General features: G+C 39.8%; 1 protein-coding gene across 1 annotated transcript in view; it reads left to right on the top strand.

Moving 5' to 3' along the window:
* Positions 1-12,437, top strand: part of DDX10 (DEAD-box helicase 10) — a 176,044-nt gene that overhangs the window by 145,186 nt on the left and 18,421 nt on the right. The window lies entirely within an intron of this gene.

The raw sequence follows: 12,437 nt of genomic DNA, 5'->3' as shown, positions 1-12,437 counted from the left end.
AATTTAAAATTGAATAATATGCCTTTTTCTACACCAGCAAATATTTCTTCTATAACATCTGTGTTTTTTCCTATATTTCCCTCTCTTGAAAATTATATTCAGTTGATAAAGTAAACTTCTTCCTGAAATTCAGGCCAATTATGTTGTTTTTATCACCCTTGCAGAAACATAAAAATATTTATTTTATGTATGTATGCATGCATACATAAAATACATTTTATGTAAATAAAATATATATAGGTCATAGCAGATTAATATTGCACAAGCAATGCTGTGTAACAATGGGATAGTTTTGTTTTCATGACACACATGTGCTTGCACTTGTGCACACTGTGTGTGTGTGTGTGTGTACTGGTAATTGTTACAGCTGAAATTGGTAATAACAGTTGCTTCAGCATTAAATTAAAATGGCCTGCCATCTGATGTTGAAGCTAGCATTACAATGCAATTAAAGCAAAATGGTAAGTAGCAGCAACACCGGCACACTCAGGGGTAGGCTTGGCCACTTTCCCAGAAACTATATTTGACATAATTCTAGAGGGACCATTTCACTCCACTGTAATTATATAAAGTCTTAAGAGTTGCAAGTAAAAAAGTTAAAACCTTGAACTACCTATTACCTATGTAAATTGTCTTCATCTGTCCCCTGGAGGGACTAGTATTTCTGTCCCTTTGCCTGGCAGTTTTCTGTGGGAGAGCATTTGATCAGAGACATCCCTTCTACTTTCTGTTTAATTGAAGAAATAATAGGTAATATCTGGCCTTTCTTCCTCACCAGTTGTGCAAATACCTGTATTCATATGGTGCTAGGAGTCTCAGACTGAGTACTTCTTCTCTCAACCTCTGTGGTTACTTACCAAAGGAAAGTTATTCCTGTGGTGCCTCCAGGCCACACATGGGTCTCAGAGAAATGAAGGGGAAGTTGGCAGGTGGCTTTCATCTGTAGCATCCCCATTTTGTGGTGCTTCTTTTCAATTTATGGTCAGTTTCCCAGTTTTCCAAGCAAGCCCACAGCAAAAGGTTGCCTATCCTTGCTAGTTCTAGGGGATCTAGAGTTTGGTGGAAGGCTTTCCCCAGATCCACCAGTGGAAAACATCCAGTATCAGAATTCCACTCAGGGTTTTCCCATTAGTGAGAGCAAATTCAGGATCTCAGCCAAGGTTTGGTATGAATGGTAGTAAAATCATACTCCTAAATATCAATATAGAAAATGCTTCCAGCAACATTGTTCTTACTCTCTCAGTGAAAACCAAGCATTTACTAGGAAAATGTGATTTAAAACCTTCCCATTTTTCTGTGCAATGTTGTTAGCACGTAATTAAGAAAGGTGCGATTAAAATAACTAAGACTGCCCTCAATCTGACAGAATAAATGTGTCTTTTTATTATTGCAACCCTAATAGAAACAACCCAAGTGAGGTGAATAATAAAATAACTGTTAATTAAAAACAATAAAGAAACACAGGTCCTGGCAAAATAAATTAATTTGATTACCCACAGGTAAATGATTTAGATCAAAGCTAATTATGCAGCTATAAAAACTCTTTGACTTCCTGCATTGTACTAGTTAATGTTATACAGTGCAGGCATTTGTGTCATTCTATCTTAACACATTTCCTAGCATAAAATTACCATTTTGAGAACTTTCCATTAAAACTTCATCTCTGTTTTAATTCTAAACATCAGACTTGCTTTCTACCAGTAGTTAGTTTTTTATGTTGAGAGGCAGGGGACATGAATATTCATTGCATTACACTGAGATGCCATATTTCATGTATGAGCTTCCTTTTTACAGCTGTTCTCTTAACATGTTCATTTTGCCATAAACTTGAATTAAAAAACTTTCTCAGTAACTGATCAGGAGGAAAGTATAAGGAATTGTCATAAATATTCCTTTTGCCATTAAAATAACTCCCACATGCCCATGGCTTAGCAACAATGTCTCTTGAGGCAGCTTGGTGCCCCCTCCCCCCGTTGTTATCTGGATGATCTGAACCAGTGTTCATTCTGATCGGTTCCTCATTTCTTGTATTCCTCAGTGTTCATACTGATTGGTTCTAATGTGAGTTGTAGTACAAAACATCTGAAGGACACTGGTTGCCTACCTCTGCTAAAAGTGCAATGGCTTAGAACATGGGTCCTCAAGCTACGGGCCAGATCCGGCCCGCCATGCCCATTTATCTGGCCCGTCTCAGAGGTTTTGGACTCCCTGCACCTGTGCCCACTGCCACTGCTGCCCGCCTCGCCGCGCACTTGGCAAGGTGGCGGCTTGCTTGCTCGGAGATTGTTTTGGATTCTCTTGGAGATTTCCGAGCGAGCAAGCCGCCGCCTCACCAGCCCGCGCCCACAGGCACCCCCGCCTGACTGGCCCATGCCTGCCGCCTTTCAGCTGGCCCCCTGTTGAAAAAGTTTGAGGACCCTGGCTTAGAATCATAGAATTGGAAAAGGCCATTTAGCTTTTTGGGACTGACTCCCCAACTTGGTGCTGGATCCACTTTAAAACATTCAGGACAGATGGTTGTCCAGTCTTTGCTTGAACTCCATGAGTAATAAAAAGCTTACTTCCCCAATAGCCTGGTGCTTTTATCATCTAGAGGCTCTGACCATTAGGAATCATTTTCTGATATTCAGCCATCCTGTAGCTTAAGACCATTTTTTTATGTCATAAAAATTGGTTGATGACCTACAGCCCTCTGTGGGCTCTCTGAAATCAATGGTTAATCATGACTAACTTGAAGTTAATGGTTAGTCATTATTAACTTAGTCATGACTTAATTTAAATTGCACTGATTTCAGAGGGTTATATTTCTCTGAGTATGACTAACTCTGCATCAACCTGTATGCGTTAAGTCCAAGCAAATGCTCCCCAAATGTAGAAAATGCCTCCACATCTGCTTTGGAGGGTTCCCCATCTTACTGAAATAGATTGAAGTGGCGGTTTGCACAGGAGGCTGGAGAGGGGAGAGCAGTTCGGTCTGCAGGTGGTTTATTTTGTGAACAGAAGGGCATGGTCAGATTCAACATGGTGTACACTGTGCTTTGTGCAGCAGGATAGTGTGATCGTGTGCAGCAGTTATAACATGTTCTATTTCAGTGTACCGATGCATCATAAGATGGCTATTAACCCTTGAGGTTTATTGTCCAGAATGCACTGTTTTCTATGTAACAGTAGTGGTGATGAGGAGAAGATGGAGACTTGGATGCCTAGTATTTTTGGGAAGGGAAAGTTTTTTTCTATCACCACAATTTTGCTATCATCACAAGTGAGCACTTGTAAGTGCTGTGTCTGTAGTTGCATGCAGAGTTGTTTGCATTCTTTCAGGATTACCACTATAATTATATGACCAGCAAACTTTAAAAAAAATGAAGCTAAGATTTTGAGGATGATGACTTGCCACAGTACTTTTTGCTGCACTTGCACATAATTAATTATATGTACTTGAATATATTGTACAAGCAATATGAGTACAAATTAGAAATTATTAATGTTTTGACAGCGGCATTCATGCATAAAGAGCCTTAGTCCATCCTATCTAAAGGATGCCTACTTTACTGTTATTCTGTTTGGCCTCTTAAGTGCTTAGAAAAGAGATTTACCATTAACTAGGTAATAAAAACTTGTCATATTTATTGCATAGTGTGTAATTTTGCATATAACAGATCTAAGTAAAATTACAAATTGCAGATCTTTAAAAGAGTTTAAATAGGCACTGGAATCAAAATTCAGGAAGGTTATTTCATTTCAGTTCTTTTTATTTTCTTATACATTGGTCTGCAATCTGGAAACAATATCAACCAAATAAAACTTTATTTGACAAATTGCAATAAGAAATACTGGAACCTATTTCTAAGCCACACCAAGTTGGTGGATTGCAAAGGTTTTGGGAATAGACGATATTAGACAGAATGTGGCAACAATGGGATAGAATGGTTATCCAAGATAGGGAATGTTACAGGTTCCTTAAATACAAACATTGATACGTTGATTTTTGGTGCTGAGTGGTTTTTGAAAGAGAGGAAATACAGTTGCCTTCCATTCTTCTTTGATCTCAAAGTGGAGCTGAGCGGAAAGGTCTCTTATAAGGAAATTCAGCTCAGATTTTGGTGGCCAAAAGGAGGGCTGAAAACACCTTGCAAATTTGGAACTGGGATATTTTATTTAAGTTTAAGGAGGGCGTATCAGTAGGGGCAGCAGCCTTCATTCCTTCCTTCCAAAACAAGCTTGGTGGTAGCGCTTCTACTCGCACTGGACATTTCTACTCTGGGTGGGAGTGGCGTTACATCATAACATAATTTATCCCTGGAATGACTTTACTGGTTAGAATAAACTTATGTGGCATGTATCTAAAGGCTTCCCTAATGAGGTACTGTCCAGATGATTTAGCTTACAGTTATCATCTCAAGCCATCCTGGCTAGTAAAGAGAATTTTAGGCCAATGCATTTGGAGGGCTCCTAAGTGGGGCAAGTTAATCTAACCTAACGATATGTAGAAAGCCAGCTGCTGAAATGTCACTGATCGCACCTGAAATGCAATGCCTTTTTGCCTCTACACTACCTCAGAATATTCTGTATCCGATATCTTATGTAAGGTGTGCCAGCCAGAGAGAGAAGTAATGCAGCAGTTCCCATGTTTGCAGTATGGGCCCAGTTCAGGCGTTTAAAACCAGAATAGATCCATTGTGTGAGGAGACCAAACGCTTCTTCCACCCACTCTGTCATCAGCTTTGTTGCCCTCCTAAGAGAAGAGCCTCTTTTAGCTGTGGGGGCTCTTCACACAAGCCATAATCTTTTCAGCATTGTTGCTCACATGGAGAGCCTCCACTGATAAAGAAGTTTCACCTCCTCAGATTGTTACCTTCCCTCCAAAAGTAAAGGGTGACTGTCACAATGGAGAAGGAAGGGCCTACAGTACTCCTCCTCTTCTTGTGTGTTCACTCTGTTTAGATTCAGAATGCTTAATGGTGCTGCAGTTGCTGTGCCATTTTTGTTGACCACACCATCCCTCTTATCCAACAGTAGTCAACACAGTCCTTATGGCCTAGTTCTTACTGAGATGATGGAAGGCTTGAAGGCACCCAAGACTTAAAATGCAAAGCAAATCTGAGCCCACTGTATACCATACCTGCAACAAGAATCCATATCTGCTTTGCCTTGAGACCAAGATAGCATCCATTTTTTAAATTCTTCAGCAATCTTGTTTTGAACTGCACTTCATATACTAACATGTGCATTGGAATGAATTATCCTTTGGATTTCACACTTCTCTGAATTTTGCTATGCAGTTCTCATCTAACATTTCACCCCCTTCCATGCTTAAAAACATTCATATTTAAGATGAAATGCATTTTGGAAATGTATGCTTAAGAGAACGCATTTATGAATGCATATCTTGTCAGAAAATATTCTAATAAAATACACATTTCTGTGCAAGTTTTTTAAAGCAATCTATAAACGGGACAGAAAGAATTTGTGAATGAATAGATACGAAACTGTCAATGAGTGGAAGTAGACTGAGTCATTCCTCCTCCTTAGTTTAAAAATTAAAATATGTTGTAAAATGTTATTTTGGTTAGATCCTTAATATCCTATACATTGGAATATTTAAATGTAGGAAAGGTTGTTTTAATATTTGGTATTACTGTGGGGAAATGTTTCTAGCTTAGTTGAAATTGTGTTAACTGGTATGTTAGTTTTTCCATGATCATCTCATCCCACACTCAACCCTCCCCCCAGCTGTCACTTATTTCCATTTTTAGCATTCTGCTTTATGATAATCCTGAACCAACCCACATGTACTTTTTTCAGGCAAGTTTTAGAGACAGCATGAACAAGTAGCAGTTGAAACGTGATCCAATTCACAGATGCCTTTCTGTTGGTAAATCTAAACTTCCCAGACACTTGTATTAACTTGTCTTTAGTTCTAGCAGTCACTGCATCTCCAAACCCTTTATTTGGGTTGAACAGCAATAGAAACTAGGTGATAAAATGTTCAAGATAGAAGATTTTTGTTTGTTTGTTTTGCTTGTTTGGTTTTGTTCCAGGATTGATATTTGGCTGACTTCTTATGAAGAAGAATAAGTGACCCTGTAATAAGGTCAGAATTTGTTGTGAAATCTAGATTAGCATTGAGAATTAGCTAGAGATGAATATGTAGGCATGTCATGAGTAGAGCCGGAGGTCAGACTAGATGACCTGGGAAGCCTCTTCTGACTCGCTCTGTTTCTATGTTTAAAATCTAAATTCTTCATTTTTCATCTTCCTTTTGGCATTTCAGTAGACTTCTCATATAAACCAGAAATGAGGAAGTTTTTATTCAGTTTCTACAGAACATAGCTACGTTTGGCTATTAATGAATACATTTTCACAAGTTTCAGCTTAGATATGACCGGAAATTATTCTGAATCTATAAAAGCAGCTGAATAGATTGAAGACTTTTCATTTAGACATATTTGCCAGATGGTGCTTATCCTCATAAATCAGGTTTTTACACTATGTTATCATTCTTATGAATGTTATCAGTCTCTATTGAGTGCATATAAATTTGGTTCTAGATACATTGGGACAGTATTAATAAATTGACTCTAGGAGAATGTACTGTAAAGTGAAAGACTTTGACTTCTGGCATCTCTGTGTTTCCAGTGTAACATTTGGCAGGCATGATTTCAGCCTAAAAATAAATACCAACCACTATTGGTCAGCAGTTATTATACCCGCTAGATCAGGGTTGTTAAATCTTTTTCATTCTGAAGTTAGCATTCAATTTCCAGCAAGGTCTTGGGTGCCACAGTCCAGTAGGGGGTAAGGTCAAAGGCAAAAAGGGATCAAGCCAAAAGACCCACATAAAGCTTTAAATTTAATTTAAAGCTCTTACTCCCAGAAACGAAGACTTAGGAGAGAGATTTCAACTTTTTAGAATAGCAGGAATGGGAGATAAGCCAGGAATCCACCAAAATGGGGAAAGGGCCATGTGAGGAATTCAGATGGGCCATATTTGGCCCACAGGCCTGATGTTGTGCATCCCTGCAGGGGATAAGAGGTCTTCAGTGGTCCTACCATTTTGTTGTTAGTGGTAGTACTCTTGATTAGTGTGTATATTAAAAAGAGAAAGACCAGGAAAGGATGAGGTGGGAAGAGACAGAACTACATATTAAAGCTAGATTCATTGTAGAGAATAAAGATAGTTCAGTGGTTTGAAAAGGTTGAAAACTGCTGCATTAAATTATTATCTGGCGCTGCAATCATGTTTGTATAGATACTCTGATTTTTGTATTATCTTCATGTATTTATTTAGGTAACTTGGTGCTTATTGCATTCTTCCACAAGGAGATGGTACAGTAACAGTTTTTTAAAGAAGCAAAACACATACCATTAAAATGAACCAACCAAACAAACATCCAATTAAATCCTTGCTGTTGAATTTGGCCCAAAGATAAAAGCTGTACAGCTCTTAAGTAAGCATGTTTAAGTATGTACTTTGCAAACTTCTGAAAGAAAGAAGTTCCACAATTGTGGGGCAGATACTGAAAGTGTCTTTTCATATTCAGGTTTGTTATTCAGATTTGATAAGTGGATATTTCAGTCAAGAAGGCAATTTTCAGTTAATCATACCTATTGTGAAAGTATGAAGGAAAGAGATCTTTAAAGTATGTGGAATGCATAGTATGCCCAGAAACTTTGGCCTATAACTCCCATCAGCCCTAGCCAGAAAAGCCAGTGTTGAGCAATGATGAATTATAGGCCAAAACATTTGAAAAGTCATTCATTGCCTACTGCTAGCAGTTTATAGGAGAAAACCAGCACAAGGAATTATGTTTGGAAGGTGGTATGGAATGGCTGAAAGATTATCAAGCTAGAGGAAGGATTACAATATAAAAGTTTGCATTCTCCATTCCCCTGCCCTGCAAAATTAAGACAAATACTGGATGAGTTCTTATGCTAAGTCACCTTGCAAATAGGCCACAGTGAGTTGGTTGGTCTCTGAACCAACCACTTTATGACTTGTTGTCTCCCTCCTTCCTAAACGGTCTGTCAGCCAGTTTGAGCATATATCTCAATGACTTTGTGCCAAAACCCACCTTCTCTCCCCCTTGCTCTCCTGCTGCTACCCCTTTTTTGTTCCCTTCCCCATAGCCTCAGAATCTTGAAGTAGTGCAGTTGGGGGCAATTTTTTTAAAAAATCAATCTTGAAAAATTGCAGAAAAGTGTTCATATTCTTTTCCTGACTTCTGTGGAAAGGCAGTCAAATTGTGAAAAGCCAGCAGCAAGGGCTTTTTTGCTGCTTTTGCTGAGTGGCTTAACAAACCTTTAGAAAACCCCAGAATAAAATTTCCCTGCTGTGTTCAAATGACATGCCAGTCTGTCATGGGCAAAAACAACCCTACGACAAGCCATGGATTCTCAGGGTAATTTCTTTGAGGGAAATAAACTGCCCTGCCTAAACCAAGCAGGGTTCAGACAAATGACTCATCACCCCTACTGGGACATGTCAATTGAATCAAGTTGCAGTTTCTTCAACCAGTATTTGAACTATGCTAGGAAACTGTATCTGTAGATGCACAGTTAATACATTATTGCTCTCCATGCATCATGAATGTACCTAAAGTTTGGATAGGATGTGGGTGAGCTCACCAACCCCCTCTCTAAAAGTTCCCCACATCCAGGGCTATGCCAGTGACCTTTATATTCAGATCTTTCCATTTGGCACACAAAGTTTTTTATGCAACTAGGAGCATGGGGTGTTCACAGGAAGATATTGTACATTGCCCATGCCCAGTCCGCACTTCAGCTATAGCCATGTTGCAGGCAATGTCTTCATAGGCTTCCAGTTTCTATTGTGGGCTGGTTCATAGAGCCCTCTTTCAGTGGGTGAGCAGTTTCCACATTTGGAGAAGGTCAAGTTACTTTTTAAGGTATGTTTTCCCCCTGAAGAGCACAGCATAGTCTATGAAATGCCAATTTTTCATCTGCAAGCATATTACATTTCCAGGCTGCTCATTCATTTGTCTTTTTATTACAGGAATACTTGACAAATCCTTATACTGTGTAAAGAGTGTAACTTATCTATGGCAAGCAAGATGAAATACATTCTGTGATTGATGATTTGTGTCTAGCTTTCATAAAAATAGGAAACAAGGCTTCTCAACTCTTGGAAGATTACCTTTTGGGACAAGGTGGATAAAAGTGATCAAACCAAAGGGTTGTTGAGGCTGCATTTATTAATGCTACACATTAGACTTCAACTGCTATACAACTGAAACATCTTAAATTAATTTAGTAATGAGAAATGAAATAGAGCTTGGATGTGCTTGATTTTTAGCATCATCCATATTTCTTTATTTCTGTTATTTGTCAGCACACAAGCAAAATTTCTCACAGAAAGAAAATGAGTATATCACCTAGATTGGATGTCATGACAACCCACTATGGATGATCAGTCATAGTGTGTCATTGTATTGTCTGACCCTGCTTGGTGTCTACAAGGTGACTTATTTTTTTCGAACAAACCACCCTGAGAGCCCATGGCTTTTTGCAGGATTGTTCTTGCCCATGATAGCTTGTCATGCTGTCCCAACCTAGGATATTGATTTCATCATGGGTTGCTCTGAACAGTTGCAAGTGTCTTGCTGAGAGAAGGAGAAGGAGAAGCCCTTGCTGCTTGGCTTTCTTGTTCTCACCAGCTAGTGCCCTTCCACCAATGCCAAAAAGGCACTTTGAAAGGGCCTTGTTCCCTAGCATTTTTAGATTGCGGCTTCAAAAAAGTGTAATTGGAATTGTTCCTTTTTGATAACTATTTTGTTGTTGATGTTTTGCAACTGAGGAATGGCCCACTTGCAGCTATGCAACAAGACAAGGTTGTCTATTGGCTTATTCAGGCACGGTTGCAAAGGACTGAGGAAGAAATAACATTAAGAGAAAGGCGGGAGGTGCTAGCCCTCCAGTCACAAGCCCCCAAAATTGGGGCAGAACCAAAGGCATAAGTGCACCAAAAGGCAGAGACAATGTGTCGTCTCCCCTCCCTCCACAAGGGTGATCTTCTTGGTTTTAAGTGTTAGAACTGACAGATCTTAGTGTCTTTTCCCACACTTCTCCAAGTCTGTAGCTACTCCAGAAAGGAAAGATATTAACTTCCCTTCCTCTTTTTGTGGCACCTTTTCAGGGCAGTTACTGCTTTAATTGCTGTGGTTCTATGACAGTTCTAAAAAGCCTGTGGAAGTGTACATAAATTTAATGGCTGGAAAGTAAATTGCTTTTCATGATCTTGCCAGTGACAGCTTTTGCATAGATGCTGGGAAAAAAATATGAACATGCTTGCACAATTTTCTGGGGCTGACAAAAAATGGCTCCAATTGTGCTTTTTTGAAGCTACAAAGGGTGACGTTGGAAACTAACAGTGAGTGAAAAGCGGTAGTGATCAGACCAGGACGGTGGAGTCAAGACAGGTTGTGTCATGAGGAACACCGGGATGTGGTCCGGCGCAGACTAGAGGGCTGGGAAGGGAGGGTGGGGCGAAAAATCCACAACATGCCTGATATTCTGTTGGTCATTCATCAATAGCTATGGGTCATTCATCAAGCAAGCAACCCACCATGGCTTATTTGCAGGGTATCTCAGCATTATCTGTGTATGGGATATTCTTTTCTATTGTTACTGGGAAGTTCATGTGCTACATCTGTTCATCCCATAGAAACATTCAGGATCGGTATACCATACTCTTTACTGGCAGTTCTTGCCTTTCATGTTTTCAGAGGAGGAGGGAATGGCATACTAATATGAGCCCCTGTCAGTTTCTCTGGGGTAATTTATAAGCTTCAACTAGCCATGGCTTGTTATAGGGCTTAGGAAGGACACCATGGCTTAGCATGTTGTGGTGGACAGAAACTGCGCAGCAGGAAGGCGGGTGCAAGCCAGCTTGTGCTGAGCTTCTAAGCCCAGCGTTAGGAGACATGTCCAGGTTTCCTACCCTACTCTTCTTAAGAATATCAGCAGAGTTGTCCCACTCTGCCAGCCTTGGCCAGAGTGCAGGACAGGGAAGTGGATGGCAGCTGTCATTCTGCTGTCCTTTGTGCTCCCGGATGGTGTCGTCTTGGGTAAGGAGTGGGAAGAAGAGGAGGCAGTGCCTGAGAACCTCCACTGTGCCTGATCTTTAGGTTGGGCACTGCTGGGTTTCCCCAAACTCGCCCTGTGTAGATATATATTTCTACACAGAAGATCAGTTCACTGTGTTTCTTCATAAATCAAGTTTTGGTACCATCACCTTTGATACCTTCATTGTTATGCTTACAATCTGAGTCTTAAATTCTGCTTGTGACATTTTGCAAAATAAACAGTGCTTGGATGTGTAATGAGCCACCATATTTTTTCTTCAGGCCAGCAATGCATGAATAACTCCTCCCCTTCGCCATAAAGGTCATAATCTGTGTAGCAGTATGCAGCAGTTTAAATTTGGTGTGCATGCATGCATGTGCGCATGTTTATAATGTGGACTGTTTTCCTAGGCTTCAAGACATTGGAAAGTTAAATGTATCTCTTAAGTCAAGAAGGTTAGAAAAGCATTTTTTTCTAAAAAGAAAACTGCATAAGCAACTAGAGTTGAGTCATATGCTGCACAGAAAATACAAGCACAATGTGTATAAAAGCAACCTACAGTTTGCTTACATTAAATAAACTGACATCTATTAAAGTGTCTGATTAAATGGACCGTTTTTGCCTGACTCCTAATAGATACAATATTACCTAACTCTGTTCTATAACTGCTAAGAAACCAGTTTCCCTTGTAGATGATGAATGCGCTGTAATGCAGGGACAGGTAGCCTGGTTCCTTCAGAAGATGTTTTAGAATCTACCTCCCATCAGCCCAGGCATGGACCATCATTTGGAATTATGGGAGTTGTAGTGCAAAACATTTGGAGAACACCGGGCTGACTACCCCTGTTTTAATCAGAGAGGTTCATAGGGGCCCTGGTCAAATACATTAGAGTACAGAGAAGCTGATAGGGAATCTGGTACTCTTTCACGTGTGTGGTCCCAGTCCACTTAGGATTTTAAAGGCAAGTTTCATGTGCTCCTGTGAGCTTAGGGTCTGTAATTCTTAACAATGGCACTCATTGCTAAGAAATTAAGTTTTGTAAAACAACCCCTTGAACGGTAGACCATGTCTTTAGAGCAGCCCCTTCCTGCTATTTCTTGTCCTTATTCCTAAATTGTCATTTTAGCACTGAAAGAGGAAAACATGTAGCATTATTTAGATTTTCTCCCATCCCCAACTTTGGTGTAAGTAAAGCTGCAGAGAAGTTCCATAAAGTTATATAAACCATTTCTCTTGTGTGCACATTTTCCCAGTAGGCATACATCGAGCTCCCTGAAGAAGGCTGATGTGTTGAAATATTTGAACACAAGAGACTACTTTTGAGAATTACTTTCTGTACATAGGCTGACAG

This window comes from Varanus komodoensis, unplaced genomic scaffold (assembly GCF_004798865.1).
Source record: "Varanus komodoensis strain SLA01 unplaced genomic scaffold, ASM479886v1 scaffold4, whole genome shotgun sequence".
Taxonomy (NCBI): Eukaryota; Metazoa; Chordata; class Lepidosauria; order Squamata; family Varanidae; genus Varanus; species Varanus komodoensis.
The sequence above is the reverse complement of the archived record's forward strand: the minus strand, read 5'-3'. Positions and strand labels throughout refer to the sequence as shown.